Raw genomic sequence first — 16581 nt, 5'->3', positions numbered from 1 at the left:
GCTGCGGGAGACGGGGCCGAGTAAGCCGGAGCTCCCCGCTACCACATGTTTCTGGCTCGCTCATCCCCTGTCCCCAGCAGCCGAGCCCATTCAGGGAGTGGGCCACCGCTGCTTCCCAGCCAGGGTGTCTCATGCAGAAGCAGTTCCATCCTGCTACCCACCCTGCTGCCAGGGAGAGCGGCTGAATGTGCCAAGGGGGAGGCACAGGGAGAGAAGGAGAGAGCGTCTCTCTCCCTCCCACCCCCGGCAGGCCAATCTGAGGGAAGGGGGCACTAGACCTTCCATGCCCCGCAAACGTCCCCTCTGCTTTGAGAAAGCCACTTCACCTCTCTGTGTCTGTTTCCCCTCACATCCTTTTTCTTATCTATATAAAGTATAAACTCTTGTACTCTCTCTTACTCTGTGTTTGTACAGCACCTAGCATACTGGGGCCCTGATCTCCATTGGGACACCTAAACACTGCTGCAATACAAGTTGTAAATAATGCAGATTTTTTAAAATGAACCTGGAGACACCAGCTTATTTCTTTACATCTCAGCCAGCGACCTGATGAGAAAAAAAAAAAAGGGAAGAGGCTCATTTACATCTGTTGTTTGCACCCACAGCCCATGTGTTTGAGAAAATTGAGGCTTCTTGTTATATCACTCTGAAATAAATATTCAGCTACATTTTGGAGAATGTCTAGAAATTGGTAGAAACCACTGTGTGGGAATGAAACTGGACTACACTGAAGGCGTCCTATGTATGTCCTCTTTCCACTTTCTCTTTCAGACTCTCTCTGTTAAAGAGAAAACAGCCTGGTCAAGTTCTTTAGGACCACTACTACTTTAGGTAAAGGAGTGGCTAGAGAGAAGCCCTTTAATATCCCCAAATATAGGTGAGTTACCTGTAAATCTGCTAGAAGAGAACATCTAAATGGATTCTGAATCTTGTGATTCAAGTCTAATTGCTGGACTCTCCAAGCCTGTGAAGCATTTTGATCCTTTGAAGTACCTGTAGCTGCCTTGTACACAGACCAACAACTAGAACTTTAGACCCGCCTCAAACATTCAGTTTCTGTTGTTATAACACAGAAGAAGTGACTAGCTTTTCTTGAGAAAACTGTGCAGAGATAAACAAATGCGTATTCGCTACAGGAAAAATAAATACACAAAGAGAATGATCTCAATTCAGATGGGGATCTGTCTTCTGAAAAGCAGCCGCTCAGGCCTCCACAAATTGCTACAACTCTATGCTTCAGACTTGGCCTGAAGGGAATACTTCTAGGGACAAGAGGCTTGTCTATCTTAATAACCCTGCTGGGACTGCTAAAAAGAGTGTCAGCTATAAGATATGGACAACTGTTAACCGGGAACTGACTGAGGCAATAAGCTACTAAACAGCCATCAGATAGTAACAACTTTCAGTTAGTATCAGCCTGGGTTGGATTTGACTATATTCATCTGTTGTCTTTTGTCTTATACTTGGACTTGTAAACTCTATGGGGCAGGGACCAGCTTTTAGATCTGTGTTTGTACAGCATCTTGCGTAATAGGATACTACTCCATGACAAGGACTTCTACATACTATAGGAATACTAATAAATAATTAACAATAAATAAAATACTGTTACCAGTCTCCTCCTCAAATAGGATAGCTCAGGGAAGAGTTTATAGGACTTGTTCAAGATATCACACACAGAAAGCTCAGGGCAGAGCTGGGTGACAAAACATACCATTTTGACCTCACATCCCTGCTCAAACTGTCTTTTAAAAAAGAACTCATCTATGTTATGCAACAATCTATCATACTGGAAATTCCTATGCTTCAGGCAGGAGGAAATCAAGGGCCAAGCCTTGGAATCAATGGGAATTGCAGAATACTTAGCAACACTCAAGATCTGGCTCAGGGTGCATCAAAACAGTAACATACCCAGTCTTCCCTGAGATATACCAGCCCTGATCTCTGCAGTGTCCAGAAAGTCATGTTGGCTTACTCATGACATGTACAATTCCCTGGGCTACTTCCCCCACAGCAGCCCTCACTTCCTCAAGCTCCACTTCACCCTTACCTCAGGGCCTCCTTCCTTGAGCCTGATATGGTGTGTACTACTCAGCCTCTCCAACCGCGCAACTTCTTCCCACAGCTCCTGACATGCACCTCCACCTTACTGACTGGGAGGCTTTTAACTAGTTTCAGCCAGCCCCTGATTGGCTTCAGGTGTCCCAATCAACCTAGTCTTCTCCCTGCCTTCTGGAAAGTTCTTAATTGGCCCCAGGTGTCTTAATTGACCTGGAGCAGCTTCCAGTTCACTTAACCCGGTACCAGGGATTTGTTTAGCCTGGAGCTGATATATCTATCTCCCACTACTTTCTATAGCCATCTGGCCTTGCCCCGTCACATATCCCCCCCCTTTGCTCAACACCATAGAGTTGGGCAACTTGGCACGCCAGGCAGTATGCTCATGACAGATCATCAGCGTTGCCATGGTGGCATCCAGCCCTGTGCCATATGCGGAACTGGAATGGTTGGAGGGATAAGAACCACTTGTGACCCTTGCATTCTTTTCCTTATTCTGCTTCATCCACTGGAGGGGTGCATGGTCCATCACAAGAGTAAATCGTCAGCCTAAGAGGTAATAACGCAGTGTCTCCATAGCCCATTTGACTGCAAGGCATTCTCTCTCGACTACTGCGTATTTCTGTTCTCTTGGGAGAAGCTTTCTGCTTAGGTAGAGGATCAGGTGTTCCTCTTCTCCCACTATTTGCGACAGAACTGCTCCCAACCCCACCTTGGAAGCATCTGTTTGTAAAATAAATTCCCTGTTAAAGTCTGGGGTTATGAGTAAGGGGTCATTACAGATGGCCGTCCGAAGGTCTGTAAATGCCCCCTCTGCTGTGTCGGTCCACTTTACCATGTCTGGACCTTGGGCCTTCACCAGGTCTGTTAGGGGACTTGCCCTAGTGACGAAGTGGGGAATAAACCATCGGTAGTAGCCTACCACACCTAGGAACGCACAGACCTGCTTCTTTTGGGTTGGCCGGGGCCAGTTTTGAATTGCCTCTAGCTTATTCATTTGGGGCTTCACTATGCCCCTTCCCACAATATATCCCAGGTACCTAGCTTCTGCTAGCCCCATGGCACATTTAGCGGGATTAGCAGTGAGGCCAGCCCGCCTTAAGGTGCGCAGTACTGCCTCAATTTTCTCCAAGTGGGTTCCCCAGTCTGGCGTATGGATGATGACATGATCTAGGTATGCAGCTGCATAACTAGTATGGGGGCGCAGCAGCTTATCCATGAGGCGCTGGAATGTGGCTGGGGCCCCATGTAGCCCAAAAGGGAGGACGGTGTACTGGAATAGGCCATCTGGGGTGGAGAATGCTGTCTTTTCTTTAGCTTCTTTGGTCAGAGGAATGTGCCAGTACCCTTTTGTCAGATCCAGTGTAGTCAAGAATCAGGCACTACCCAGTCGGTCAACCAGTTCATCGATGCATGGTATAGGGTATGCATCAAACTGGGATATTTCATTCAGTCGGCGAATGTCATGGTACTGTCAGGTTTAGGCACTAGAACAATTGGACTGGACCACTGACTGTAAGATTCTTCAATAACCCCTAATTCTAACATTTTCTTTACTTCGGCCTTGATTTCCTCTCTTTTGGCTGCTGGGATTCAGTAAGGTCTCAATGTTATCTGAGCTCCTGGGGATCGTGCGGATATGGTGATAGGTCTCAGTCGTCCGCCCTGGTTTTGTAGAAAACACATCTCTGTTGCGATTAATCATGTCGGCTGCCTCGATCTTTTGGATCGGCGTCAAGTCAGATGATATCCTCACTTGCTTGTGTAAGTTATCCTCCTGGGGAAGGGTCTCCTGCATGACTAAGCATGTCTCTCGATCGTGCCAAGGTTTTAGAAGATTGATGTGGTAAATTTGCTCCGATTTCCGGTGGCCTGGCTGTCGCACCTTATAGTTCAGCTCTCCCACGGCTTCGATTATTTCATAGGGTCCCTGCCACTGGGCCAACAGTTTACTTTCTGCTGTGGGCACCAGAACCATCACCAGATCCCCTGGTTGGAACAATTGAAGCTTCACTTGGTGGTTATAATGGGTTCGTTGGGTCTCCTGTGCTCTCTCCAAGTGTTCCCATACAATGGGCGTAACTCGGGCTATCCGATCTCTCATCTGCAGTACATCCTCAACTATGTTCCTTCCAGGATTTGGCTCCTCTTCCCAGGTTTCTCTGGCTATATCCAATATGCCCCGAGGGTGGCGCCCATATAGTAGAATGGAGAGAATGGAGAGAAACCCGTGGAGGCTTACGGAACCTCCCGGATGGCGAACATGAGGTAAGGAAAGAGGGTATCCCAATCTTTCCCATCCCGGCTCACCCCTTTCATGATCATGGCCTTGAGGGTTCTACTGAACCTTTCCACAAGGCCATCTGTTTGCGGGTGGTATACAGAGGTCCGTAGGGCTTGTACATGGAGCAATGAACAGAGATCTTTCATCAACTTGGACATGAAAGGTGTCCCTTGATCAGTCAATATCTCCTTGGGTAGCCCAACCCGGGCAAACATCTGTACTAGCTCCTTAGCTATTGTCTTGGAAGCTGTGTTGAGCAGGGGAACAGCTTCCGGGTACCAGGTTGCATAGTACAGTACAACAAGCACATGTTGGTGGCCCCGAGCTGTGTTCTCTAGGGGCCCTACCAGATCCATAGCTATCCATTCAAAAGGAACCTCTATTATTGGAAGAGGTATCAAAGGAGCCTGCAAGTGCGGGTGAGGGCTATGTAACTGACACTCCAGACAAGAGGTGCAGTATTGCCGGACATCTTCATGTACTCCTGGCCAGAAGAACCTCTGCAGGATCCGTGCTTGGGTTTTCTCTACCCCTAGGTGTCCTCCAAACAGGTGACTTTGGGTGAGACTCAATATAGCTTTTTGATGTTTTCATGGCACCAGAAGTTGTTGTATCTCTTGCTCCTGCATTTGCACCATGCGGTACAGGAGATCTTTCTTCACTATAAAGTAAGGTCCGGGACCCCGGACCTTCCCATCCACAGGTATCCCATCGATCTCAGCCACCTCTTTCCTGGCGTTATCATATCTGGGGTCCTCCGCCTGGTCCCACCCAAAAGTCTCTCTCCCGGGACTAACCTGCCCAAGCTCCCAGGGGCCGGCTTCTGCTTCTTTCAATGGCTCACCGCCGTCATGGCTGGGGGCAGCTTCTGGCTCACCTTCTGTGGTGGAGGTTTCTCTGTTGGCTGCTCGCATCCATCTGCCTACTAGGGAGGTCTTCTGGCCCTGGGTCAGGATCCGGGTTCCCAAGGCCTTCGCGGCCTTCCTCTCTTTTTTTGTCTTCCGGGTCTTTTGGGGGGCTGAGAACAGATCCTGAGAAATCTCAGCGAACATCGGGGGTTGACATTCCCCTGGTGATGAGTCGCTGTCCTCAGGGTCCCCGCCTCCCTCCAGCCTCTCCGGGGGGAGTAAATTATCAAACCTTGGATAGTCCCTCCCAATGACTACAGGATATGGGAGTTTAGGAACTATGCCCACGGTTACCTCAATGGGGTTTCCCTGAACCTCTATCTCCACTGGGATAGTGGGGTAATAGCTCATGGCCCCATGCATGCACATCACTGCTAGGCATTTGGCTTGTAGCAGCTGACTATTTTTTACCAGCTTACCTGATATGAGGGTGATAGCACTCCCAGAGTCCACAAGCGCTGTAGTCTCTGCTCCATTTATCCTCACTGGCCTGGTGTAATTATGGAGGGCTAATGCAACCCCTGTGAGGTGGATAAGGGAGCATGGGACCTCCCAATCCCGCAAGTTACATTGCATAGGCTCCTTGGTGCTGGGACACTGTGCTGCTATGTGTCCCCTCTCCCCACATGCATAACATCTATAATTGCTTTTAATCACTCCCCTATCCCGTGGATTTAGTCCCGGGTTCCCCTCACTCAGGCCAATCCCTTCCTTCTGGGATCCCCACTGGTTTTTGCCCCCCCCCAACTTCTTCCACCTAGGACTCCCTGGGGGTTTTGCTGCCCAACCTTCCAGGGTTGGGGTCGGGTCCTTGCTTCGAAAGGGGCCTTCCTTGGGTAGTCGGGTCAGTTCCCTGGCTGTCATCCATCTTTCTACCAGTGTGATCATCTCGTCATACATGGACGGATTGTTCTGGCCTACCCATTTGCAAAGATCTGGCGGCAGTCCCTGCATGTAATGGTCTATGACCAGGGTCTCCAAAATCTCCTCTGGCCTGCACACCTCGGGCTGTAACCACTTCCATGCAAGGTGTATGAAGTCGAATAGCTGGGCCCACGGGGGTTTGTTCTCCTGGTATTTCCACTCATAAAACCTCTGAGCCCTTACCGCTGAGCCGTTACCCCGATCGTGCTAGGATCTCTGCCTTCAGACAGGTATAGTCAGTGGCATCCATGGCAGGCAAGTCAAAATAGGCCTTCTGGGCCTCTCACACAAAAAAGGGGCGAGAATGCTGGCCCACTGCTCCTGGGGCCATGCCTCACCCTGAGCAGTCCTTTCAAATGAGAGGAGATATGCCTCTACCTCATCTCCTGACGTCATCTTTGGCAGACAACCAGTGGCCCTCAGGGTTCGCATTCCATTGGACCCCTGGGCCTGGGTGGTGAGGCTCTTCAGCTGGTCCACCACCTCTCTCAAGAGGGCATGATCTTGAGTCGCCTGGCTCATCAATAATTGATTGGTTTCCTGCCGTAGCCACATAGACTCCTATTGTGCCATTGCCTGAACCCGGGTGGCCTCCTGCTGGGCTGCCGTGGCTTGTACCAGAGCTCTTACCACCTCCTCCATTGTGGTAGAAAGCAAACAAACAAAAACCAAAAACCACTTCACCCTTTCCTCAGGGCCTCCTTCCTTGTGCCTGATATGGTGTGTACTACTCAGCCTCTCCAACAGCGCAATTTCTTCCCACAGCTCCTGACATGCACACCCACCTGACTGACTGGGAGGCTTTTAACTAGTTTCAGCCAGCCCCTGATTGGCTTCAGGTGTCTTAATCAACATAGCATTCTCCCTGCCTTCTGGAAAGTTCTTAATTGGCCCCAGGTGTCTTAATTGACCTGGAGCAGCTTCCATTTTACTTATCCTGGTGCCAGGGATTTGTGTAGCCTGGAGCAAATCTCTCTCTCCCTCCCACTGCTCTCCCATAGCCTTCTAGCTTGAAAGGCTATGGGAGATAGCTTGATCTGGCGAGGATCCCCCCCAGCCCTCCTCATGGCACCCTTTACCATCGCAACATTGAACACCCGTGGCTGTAGGATGGGTCTCCGCAGGTCCCAGGTGCTCTCCTTCCTTCGAGAGGGGAGGTACTCTGTGGTTTTCCTGCAGGAGACCCATACGGATCCGACCGCCGAAGACAGCTGGTGGCTGGATTGGGGGAACAGGGCTTCGTGGCGTCCTTCCGGCAGTTCTGGCTGGCCTGGCGAGGGCAGAAGCGTGCCTTTCCCTCGGTGCGACAGTGGTGGGACTTAGGGAAGGTGCGCGCCCGGCTCTTTTGCCGTGACTACACCCGGGGCGCCAGCCGACGGGGGGATGCAGCGATAGAGCAGTTGGAACGGGAGGTCTTAGAGCTGGAGAGGCATCTGGCCGCCAGCCCCTCTGCAGGGTGTGCCGGGAGAAGCAGGAGGAGCTCCGGACCCTCGAGGACCATCGGGCCCGGGGTGCCTTTGTTCGATCCCGCATCCGTCTCCTTCGGGAGATGGATCGTGGCTCCCGCTTCTTCTACGCCCTGGAGAAAAAGAGGGGGGCTAAGAAACATATCATCTGCCTACTGGCAGAAGATGGCACACCCCTCACGGATCCGGCGGAGATGTGCGGGAGGGCGAGAGCCTTCTACGCAAGCCTATTCTCCCCGGATCCGACCGATCCTAATGCTTGTAGAGTGCTTTGGGAGGAGCTCCCGATGGTCAGCGTGGGCAACCGCGACTGGCTAGAGCTGCCTCTCACTCTGGCAGAGTTCTCGGAAGCCCTCCCTCGCATGCCCACCAAGAAATCTCCGGGCATGGACGGGCTGACCGTGGAGTTCTACCGCGTGTTCTGGGAAGTCCTGGGCCCAGACCTAGTCACCGTCTGGGCCGAGTCTTTGCAGAGCGGGGTCCTCCCTCTTTTGTGCAGGCGAGCCGTGCTGGCCTTATTGCCGAAGAAGGGGGACCTCCGCGATTTACGAAATTGGCGTCCCGTCTCGCTCCTCAGCACGGACTACAAAGTCGTGGCAAAAGTCATCTCACTGCGGCTAGGGTCCGTGCTGGCGGACGTGGTCCACCCAGACCAGACCTACGCCGTCCCGGGCTGCAGCATCTTCGACATATATCTGGTCCGGGACCTATTGGAACTTGGGTGTAGGGATGGTCTGTTGTTCGCCCTCCTGTCCTTAGATCAGGAGAAGGCGTTCGACAGGGTGGATCACAGGTATCTCCTGAGCACTCTGCAGGCGTTTGGCTTCGGACCCAGGTTTTTGAATTTTCTCCGGGTGCTGTATGCTTCGGCAGAGTGTCTGGTCAGGCTCAACTGGACCCTGACCGAACCGGTCAGCTTCGGGCGAGGAGTACGGCAGGGGTGCCCCCTCTCAGGCCAGCTGTACGCTCTGGCGATCGAGCCCTTCCTCTGTCTCCTCCGAAGGAGGTTGACAGGTTTGGTGCTGCGGGAGCCGGAGCTGCGGCTGGTCCTGTCGGCGTACGCTGATGACGTGCTCCTCGTGGTCCAGGACCCGGGCGACTTGGTGCGGGTGGAGGCTTGCCAGGCCATCTATTCGGCAGCCTCCTCTGCACGGGTCAACTGGGTCAAGAGCTCTGGCTTGGTGGTAGGGGACTGGCGGCAGGCGAGCTCCCTCCCACCCGCGCTTCAGGCCATCCTGTGGAGCACGGGTCCGCTGCTCTATCTGGGCGTTTACCTTTCTGCCACGCATCCCTCTCCGCCGGAGAACTGGCAGAATTTAGAGGGTGGGGTGATAGAGCGGCTCCGGAAATGGACAGGACTACTCCGGTGCCTCTCCCTTCGAGGGAGAGCGCTAGTGCTTAATCAACTAGTCCTGTCCATGCTCTGGTACCGGCTCAACACCCTGGTCCCGGCCCCGGCTTTCCTGGCCAACCTCCGGACATCGATTCTGGAGTTCTTTTGGTCAGGACTGCACTGGGTCCCTGCAGGGGTTCTCCATCTACCTCTGGAGGAGAGAGGGCAGGGCCTAAAATGTCTGCTTACTCAGGTCCATGTCTTCCGCCTCCAGACCCTGCAGAGGCTCCTTTATGGTGCAGGTAGTCCGGCGTGGAGCATATTGGCGCACGCCTTCCTGCGCCGCTTCCGAGGGCTCCGATACGATCGGCAGCTCCTTTATCTCCATCCGAGAGGTCTTCCGCGAGACCTCTCCGGGCTGCCGGTCTTCTACCAGGACCTCCTCCGGACCTGGAAATTCTTTACAATGACCAGGTCCGTGGCGGCCACCAAGGGGGCAGATCTCCTCGCGGAGCCCCTGCTACACAACCCCCAGCTCCGTGTGCAGGTGGCGGAGTCCCGCTCGGTGCGCCAGAGTTTGGTCCTGGCAGAGGTCACAAGAGTTGGAGACCTCCTGGACTATGACCGGGGAGACTGGCTGGATCCCCTAACCTTCGCTCAGCGCATGGGGCTTTCCAGACCTTGTACTCCCCGGCGCATACTTCAGGAGGTGAAGGCCGCTTTGCCACCCGCTGCTCGGGTTTATCTTGACCGGGTCCTGCACGAGGGCACGCCCCGCCCACCTGTTACCCCAGGCCCGCTGGACCTTTTAATTGGACCCCTGCCCCGTGGACCCAACCGACCCCTTCACCCCTTCACTAGAAGCCGGCTGCACGAGATGTAGCTGGTCTGCTTTCAAACCACGCCAAGAAAAATCTCTACACGCTCGTGCTCCACACCCTTCATGCCCGCACCCTCGTGTCCCGCCCCGATACAAAATGGTGGGACCTCCTGCCACCTTTGGAGGGTGAGGAGCCCCGGTGGGCCAGCCTATATTCCACCTTAGTCCCATGGCCCGCCGGGGATGTCAGTTGGCGGCTCCTTCACGGAGCCGTGAGCACGGGCGTGTACTTGGTGCGGTTCACTTCAATCTCAGACACCTGCCCCTTTTGCGGCGTGAGGGATACCCTGGCACATGTATACCTGGAGTGTGCCGATGGAGTCTCCTGTGACTGTGGGGCCTATTTCCAATCCTCGGTCCGTTCACGTATCCGGGCAGAGTTCCTCTGGGCGGCGTCCTCTGACTCCCTTGATGCCTTTGAGGAGCAGTGGGCGCTGTCCAGGGTTCTCTGCTCGGTGTCCCCATCCGGTTCCCTTCATTTGACCCTTTGACCGCACTCCTATCCCTGTTATTTTATTAGTTGTCCCCCAGAATTTTTTGGGCATCTAGGTCCTGTGGATCCCCCTTTTAGGCTGGGGGGGATCCTTTACCAGTGGCTTCGCCCGCCCACTTCCCGGATCCCAATAAGACTGCTCTTCCATAGCCTTCTAGCTTGGAGGGAGGTGGGAAGCTGCTACTCCTGCTGCTGGACCCTGAGCTCTCCCTGCTGCTCCAGCTGCTCTCCTGGCTGGGCCAGACACCACCCCCCCGTTCTCTGCTATCTGGTTGCTGGACCCCCCGCTCTTGGGTGCTGCTACTGCTGCAACTGCAGCCCTGGGGGGGGGGGCTGCTAGCCCACTCCCCAGAGAGGAGGAGTGAGGGACCCCAGCCACTGCTGTTGTGGACACCACCACCACCACCTGAGAGGGGTCCTTTCTGCCTGCCTGGACCACCACCTGGAGTTCCTGGAGCTGCTGCTGCTGTGGGGTCTGTTGCCTGGAGCTGCTGAAGCCCTGAGGAGGAGAAGAAAAAGAGGACCATCTGCCAGTGGGGCAGCACCTAGAGACTTTGCAGATCACCGTGGAGGGGGCCTAAGACTGAGTAATTTTCAAACTGTGCTCTTGTGGTGGGGGTCTTGACTGTGTTTCTAGGGACACAGGGGGTGTGGCGTGGAGCTGCCCCCCAATCCATCTGTGTGTCCCTCCAACCCCCACCACTACTACCACCACCACTGCCCCCTCCACCACCCCCACTGGCTGTATACCATCTGCCTCAGCTCCTGCCTCTGGACTCAGCTGCTTGCTTGGCTTGCCACGCCCTATTTATACCTTTTGGGCCAGAAGCAGCAGCCAGCTTAAAAAGACTTGTGCAAGCGCACGTGGGTGCACGTGCCCCCCCCCGGACTGTCTACCCCCCAGCTTGCCCTTTACTACCTGCCCCATTTGCCACTTGTAGCTTTGCCCCCCCTTTTGTCCCAGCCCCCTGTACTAGCTTCAGTTTGTTTGCCTGCCCTGCCCATTTCCTTCTGAAGCCTTTATTTGTTTGCCCCGCCCCAGCCTCTGAACCTAGCCCCTTGGTTTCCCTGTTCTACCTCCAGACCGCTTAGCCCCTCGCTCCGTGTGCCCATGCCCCCTCCCATGCGCTTGTGCAATTCCCCATTTTAGTTGCAACCCTCTGCACGGCACCCCCAATGTTGTTGTATCCCCCCTCCCCTAGTGCACCAAGAGGAGCCGGTATTCCACCTTGTGTCGGTGACTGACCCTAACCCCTGATTGCCCCCCATCCAGCCCACCCCTTTTGGCACCCTCCTCCCCTGCCTGCAGCCTAGCGGAGAGGAGTGGTCAACCTGCTTCCCCTCTCCCTTCCTCCTTTTGGTGTCCCCCCTTTCCTCCTTGCTTATGATGGCGGGGGATGAGACGGGTGGGACCCCTCCAGCAGCCCGAGCTCCCCCTCCCCCGCCTACCCCTCCGTTACCCCCCCAAGCTTCTACCTCCGCTGCTGAACCATCTGCCACCGCCCCCGCTGGGGCACCAGCAGTGACGGGCACCGGGGTGACCTCCACTGCTGCCACGTCTCTCACCCCCTCAGATATGGGGGGAGCCCCCCCAGCCGGCGGGAAGGGCCAGGGGAAGAAGAAGGGGAAAGGCCCCGCTAAAAAGACCAGGCCCTTCATGGCAGGGGCTGCCCCCAATGCTCCGGCCCCATCTCCGGCTGGGGCGCCCCTCCCCGCTGTTCCCTCCACCAGCTCTGCGGGTGTCCCTTCCCCAGCCCCCAGGGCGTACGCCCAGGTGGCGGCAGCCCCCCCACCTGCCACTATGTCATCTCTCCAGCCCACGCCTCCGCTACCATCTATAGCGGCCGTGGCCCCTTTCCCACCATGACCAGGAAGCATGGCGTTCGTTGCCTCCTGGTGTCCGCCTCACCCCACGTGGAGACCTATGTGCGGGCGTTGGTGAGGGTGGTGGGGCCCACGGCCATTGTGGTGGCCTCCAAAATGTATGGCAAGGTCGTCTTCTTCTTAACATCGGAGGCCGCCGCCCAGGAGGCGGTGGAGAAGGGCCTGGCGGTGGGGGGCTTTTTGTCCCCTTAGAGCTGCTAGAGAACCTGGGCGTCCACCTGGTCCTGACCTCTGTCCCTCCCTTTCTTCCCAATGCCGCCCTGTTACCCGCCCTCTCTACCCTGGGGAAGCCCATCTCTGTCATCAGCCCTCTCCCGTTGGGCTGCAAAGACCCTGCCCTCCGTCATGTCCTCTTGTTCCGCCGGCAAGTGCAGCTTCAACTGCCGCTGGCGGCTTGTGATGGAGAGGCGCTGGAGGGGTCCTTCATAGTCCCCTACCAGGGGGCCCGTTACCGGGTGCATTATTCCGCGCGGGAGGCCCGGTGCTACCTCTGCCGGGTGATGGGGCACATCCGGAGGGACTGGCCCCTGGCCCGGGAAGGAGGGGCATCCGGGACCCCCGAGCCCCGGCAGGGCACCGGCCCCATCATCGCCGGCACCCCTGGCTGCCCAGCGCCCGAAACCACCCCTCCTCCTTCCTAGTCCACCTTTGCTCCCTCTCGGGCCCAAGGGGCACCTCCCCAACTATGCCCAGACGAGCAGGAGAGCCCCGCCCTCGCTGCTTGCAGTCTGGCGGGGCCTGTGGAGGAGGGTGCGGCAGGGACACTGCCGGGCATGGGAGAGGGCCCACCCCAAGGGGAATCTTCCCTCCCTTGTGCTGCCCCACCGTTACCCCCTCGAGTCCCTGAGCCATCGCTTCTGCCCCCTGACACAACCCCTGCTAGCCAGCCCCCAGATGATGCCATGGAGGGCTGGGCCCTAGTCCAGGAGAAGCAGGGCAAGCGGAAGGCTCGAGCTCTGCTCCTCGCATCTGATGCGGAGGCCCCCCACAAGACCAGGAAAGGGGGCACCGATGCCGAGCCCTCCGCTTTACCCACGGGTGTGTTCCATCCACCGGTGCCGGCTGGGGAAGACGTGGCAGCACTGGAAGGCAGTATCTCCCCTCCACGGGAGTCCCTCTCCTCCAAGACCCCCGAGGCTCCATCTGAAACCTCAGTGTGCCCTGAGGCAACAGTAGCGTCAGGTGGCAGCGGGGCGAATCCCGAGGTGGCGGAAACTGATCTTCCATCAATATATGAGGAGATCGAGGCCCTGGGTCTGTCCCCGGTCACCCAGCGGGAGGATGACCCTATGCCAGCAGGCCTCGATATAGGCGACTTCACTCCAGCCTCCCTTTCCCTATCCTCCCTCCCCATAACCGTTGATTCCGCTCCCACCTCCGAGGGGCCCCTGGACTCCTCCATAAACCCGGCTGCAGATGACACCCCACTGAGAGCCGCCGAACCTGTTGAGGCAACGGCCAGTGCCACGCGGCCGGGACCTGAGCCACCAGGGGCAACCATCGTTGGTGAGGAGCATTCGACCTCCTTCCCAGGAGAGGGCCCTACAGAAGAGAGTCCATCCCGATGCCGTGGCTGCCAAATCCAACATAGAGCCTGCGCCCGGCATCACTGAGAGCCCTCTCCCCACCCAAAATCTCACCTCTAACCTTGCCCCTGCCCCGTCCCTATCCCATCCACATCCCGAGATGCTATTGCCGCCCCTGGGGCTGTCTCCTTCCCCTTGCCAACAGATGACCCCCAGGGAGCGGCCTTTGTGTTTACCCGTCCCGACCTACCAGGGGCTGCTATCCTCCATCCGCCGCCCCCTATCACCCCAGCATTCAGGTCAACCCATCAGGAGCCCCGTCGGGGGTCCGCACCCTGTCTGCCCGTCTCGGTGGGCCATGGGGCTGTACCAAGGGCCGCCCGCTGCTCAGGTTCATCTTGACCGGGTCCTGCACGAGGGCACGCCCCGCCCACCCGTTACCCCAGGCCCACCGGACCTTTTAATTGGACCCCTGCCCCGTGGACCCAACCGACCCCTTCACCACTTCACTAGAAGCCGGCTGCACAAGATGCAGCCGGTCTGCTTTCAAACAGCGCCAAGAAAATATCTCTACACGCTCGTGCTCCACACCCTTCATGCCCGCACCCTTGTGTCCCAGCCCGATACAAAAGGGTGGGACCTCCTGCCACCTTTGGAGGGTGAGGAGCCCCGGTGGGCCAGCCTATATTCCACCTTAGTCCCAAGGCCCGCTAGGGATGTCAGTTGGCGGCTCCTTCACGGAGCCGTGAGCACGGGCGTGTACTTGGCGCGGTTCACTTCAATCCCAGACACCTGCTCCTTTTGCGGCATGAGGGATACTCTGGCACATGTATACCTGGAGTGTGCCAGGCTGCAGCCCCTATTCCGGCTCCTCACCAATATTTTATTACGTTTTTGGTTGCACTTCTCCCCTCACCTTCTCATTTATGTACTCCCTATCCATGGCCCCACAAAGTCACGGGATCTCCTGGTCAACCTCCTCCTGGCCCTAGCAAAAATGGCCATCTACAAAACCAGAGTGAGGAGGTTGGCCGATGTAGTCTCCTGTGACTGTGGGGCCTATTTCCGATCCTCTGTCCGTTCACTTATCCGGGCAGAGTTCCTCTGGGTGGTGTCCTCTGACTCCCTTGACGCCTTTGAGGAGCAGTGGGCTCGGTCCGGGGTTCTCTGCTCGGTGTCCCCGTCCAGTTCCCTTCGTTTGACCCTTTGACCGCACTCCTGTCCCTGTTATTTTATTAGTTGTCCCCTGGAATTTTTTGGGTATCTAGGTCCTGTAGATCCCCCTTTTAGGCTGGGGGGGATCCTTTAGCAGTGGATGGGCTTCGCCCACCCACTTCCCGGATCCCAATAAGACTACTTTTCTATAGCCAGCTGGCCTTGCCCTGTCACAGAATCAAAAGGTGTCTTTAGAAACTATTGTAAAAAACCAACAAGATTTAATATTGGGACCAAAATCCTTTCTAAAGGAAGTTTTAAAAATTCTATAGAAAGAATGTCATTCTTTATTAAATTCCACTGCCTGATTTAAACCTTTTCTAGAATTTAACAGTGTTATAACCTACCCATGGAATTCTATAGAAAGGTTATTTCTTGCAATTAATTTCTGTAGGTGTAACCCATTTTTCCTTTGGTTGGCCAAACAACAGTTATGATGGAGTTACTATGGGAAAATGATATTTGTGAACAAAGTTAGAAGTGATTTGTATCGCTATGTTCACCCTTTTTGCAAGATTAGGATAAACTTTGTACAAAGTATGTCCTGTGAAGTATAATTTGAAAACTTATAATTTGCTGATCATTATTGTCCTGGTAAAATGTATGTTGCAACATAGTATGTAAAGTTATAAGATTCTATAGTATAACATTACTGAGACATGGTCCAAGTTTAGAAAAGCAGGCACAAACCAGTTCCTCAGAGGCAAAAGGCAAAATTGATGCCTCAGCCAGATGTCAACAAAATTAAATGGACTATCACCTGGTTAAGTGGCCATTCCTTGGCAGGAAAAAGGGTGTGAGCAAGAAATGTACATTTTGGCAAAAGAAACAGCTGAAGGTTTCCGTCCCCACAGACCTTCTGCCTCATGAACCTCAAGTGGAGATAATTTTCAAAGAAAAAAGAGAAATATAAGAAAGGGAAATGACAGCCCAAAATACTCCTCCCTTTCTCTCTGCCCATGGCATCAACAACACTTGAAGGATAAACATGTGGTGAGCAAAACCTTTTCCTTTAAATTCATTTAGCTTGCTAAGTTTGGTGCTAGTTACATTTTTCCTTTTATTTTCTTATAATCGATTCTAACCTTTATGCCTCATTTCTTGTAATCACTTAAAATCTTTCTGTAGTTTATAAACATGTTTTTTTTTGTTTGATCTAAACCAGTGTGTTTGTACTGAAGTGTTTGGGCAACTCCATTTGAGTTTTGTGCATATCATTTTCTATTAAGGAGATGATGGACTTTATATGAACCTGTATTGTGCAGGAGAGAGCTGGGCAGTACAAGATGCACATTTCTGGGAGTTTGCCCTACAAAGCAGCACTCATTCGAGATTGCTGGGAGTGAATTACATGCTGGAGGCTGTTGCATCCGATGAAGTGAGCTGTAGCTCATGAAAGCTTATGCTCAAATAAATTTGTTAGTCTCTAAGGTGCCACAAGTACTCCTTTTCTTTTTTGCAAATACAGACTAACATGGCTGCTACTCTGAAATGCTTGAGGCTGTGAGCGAGCTGACCACGAGTGGTTGCTCTCACAGTGAAGAAGTGTAAGAGGCACCCCAAATTGGAGAATTGAGGGGACACAGCTGTCCATGTGTCCAGATTGTCCC

This window comes from Dermochelys coriacea, chromosome 4 (genome assembly GCF_009764565.3).
Source record: "Dermochelys coriacea isolate rDerCor1 chromosome 4, rDerCor1.pri.v4, whole genome shotgun sequence".
Taxonomy (NCBI): domain Eukaryota; kingdom Metazoa; phylum Chordata; order Testudines; family Dermochelyidae; genus Dermochelys; species Dermochelys coriacea.
This window is presented reverse-complemented; position numbering follows the sequence as displayed.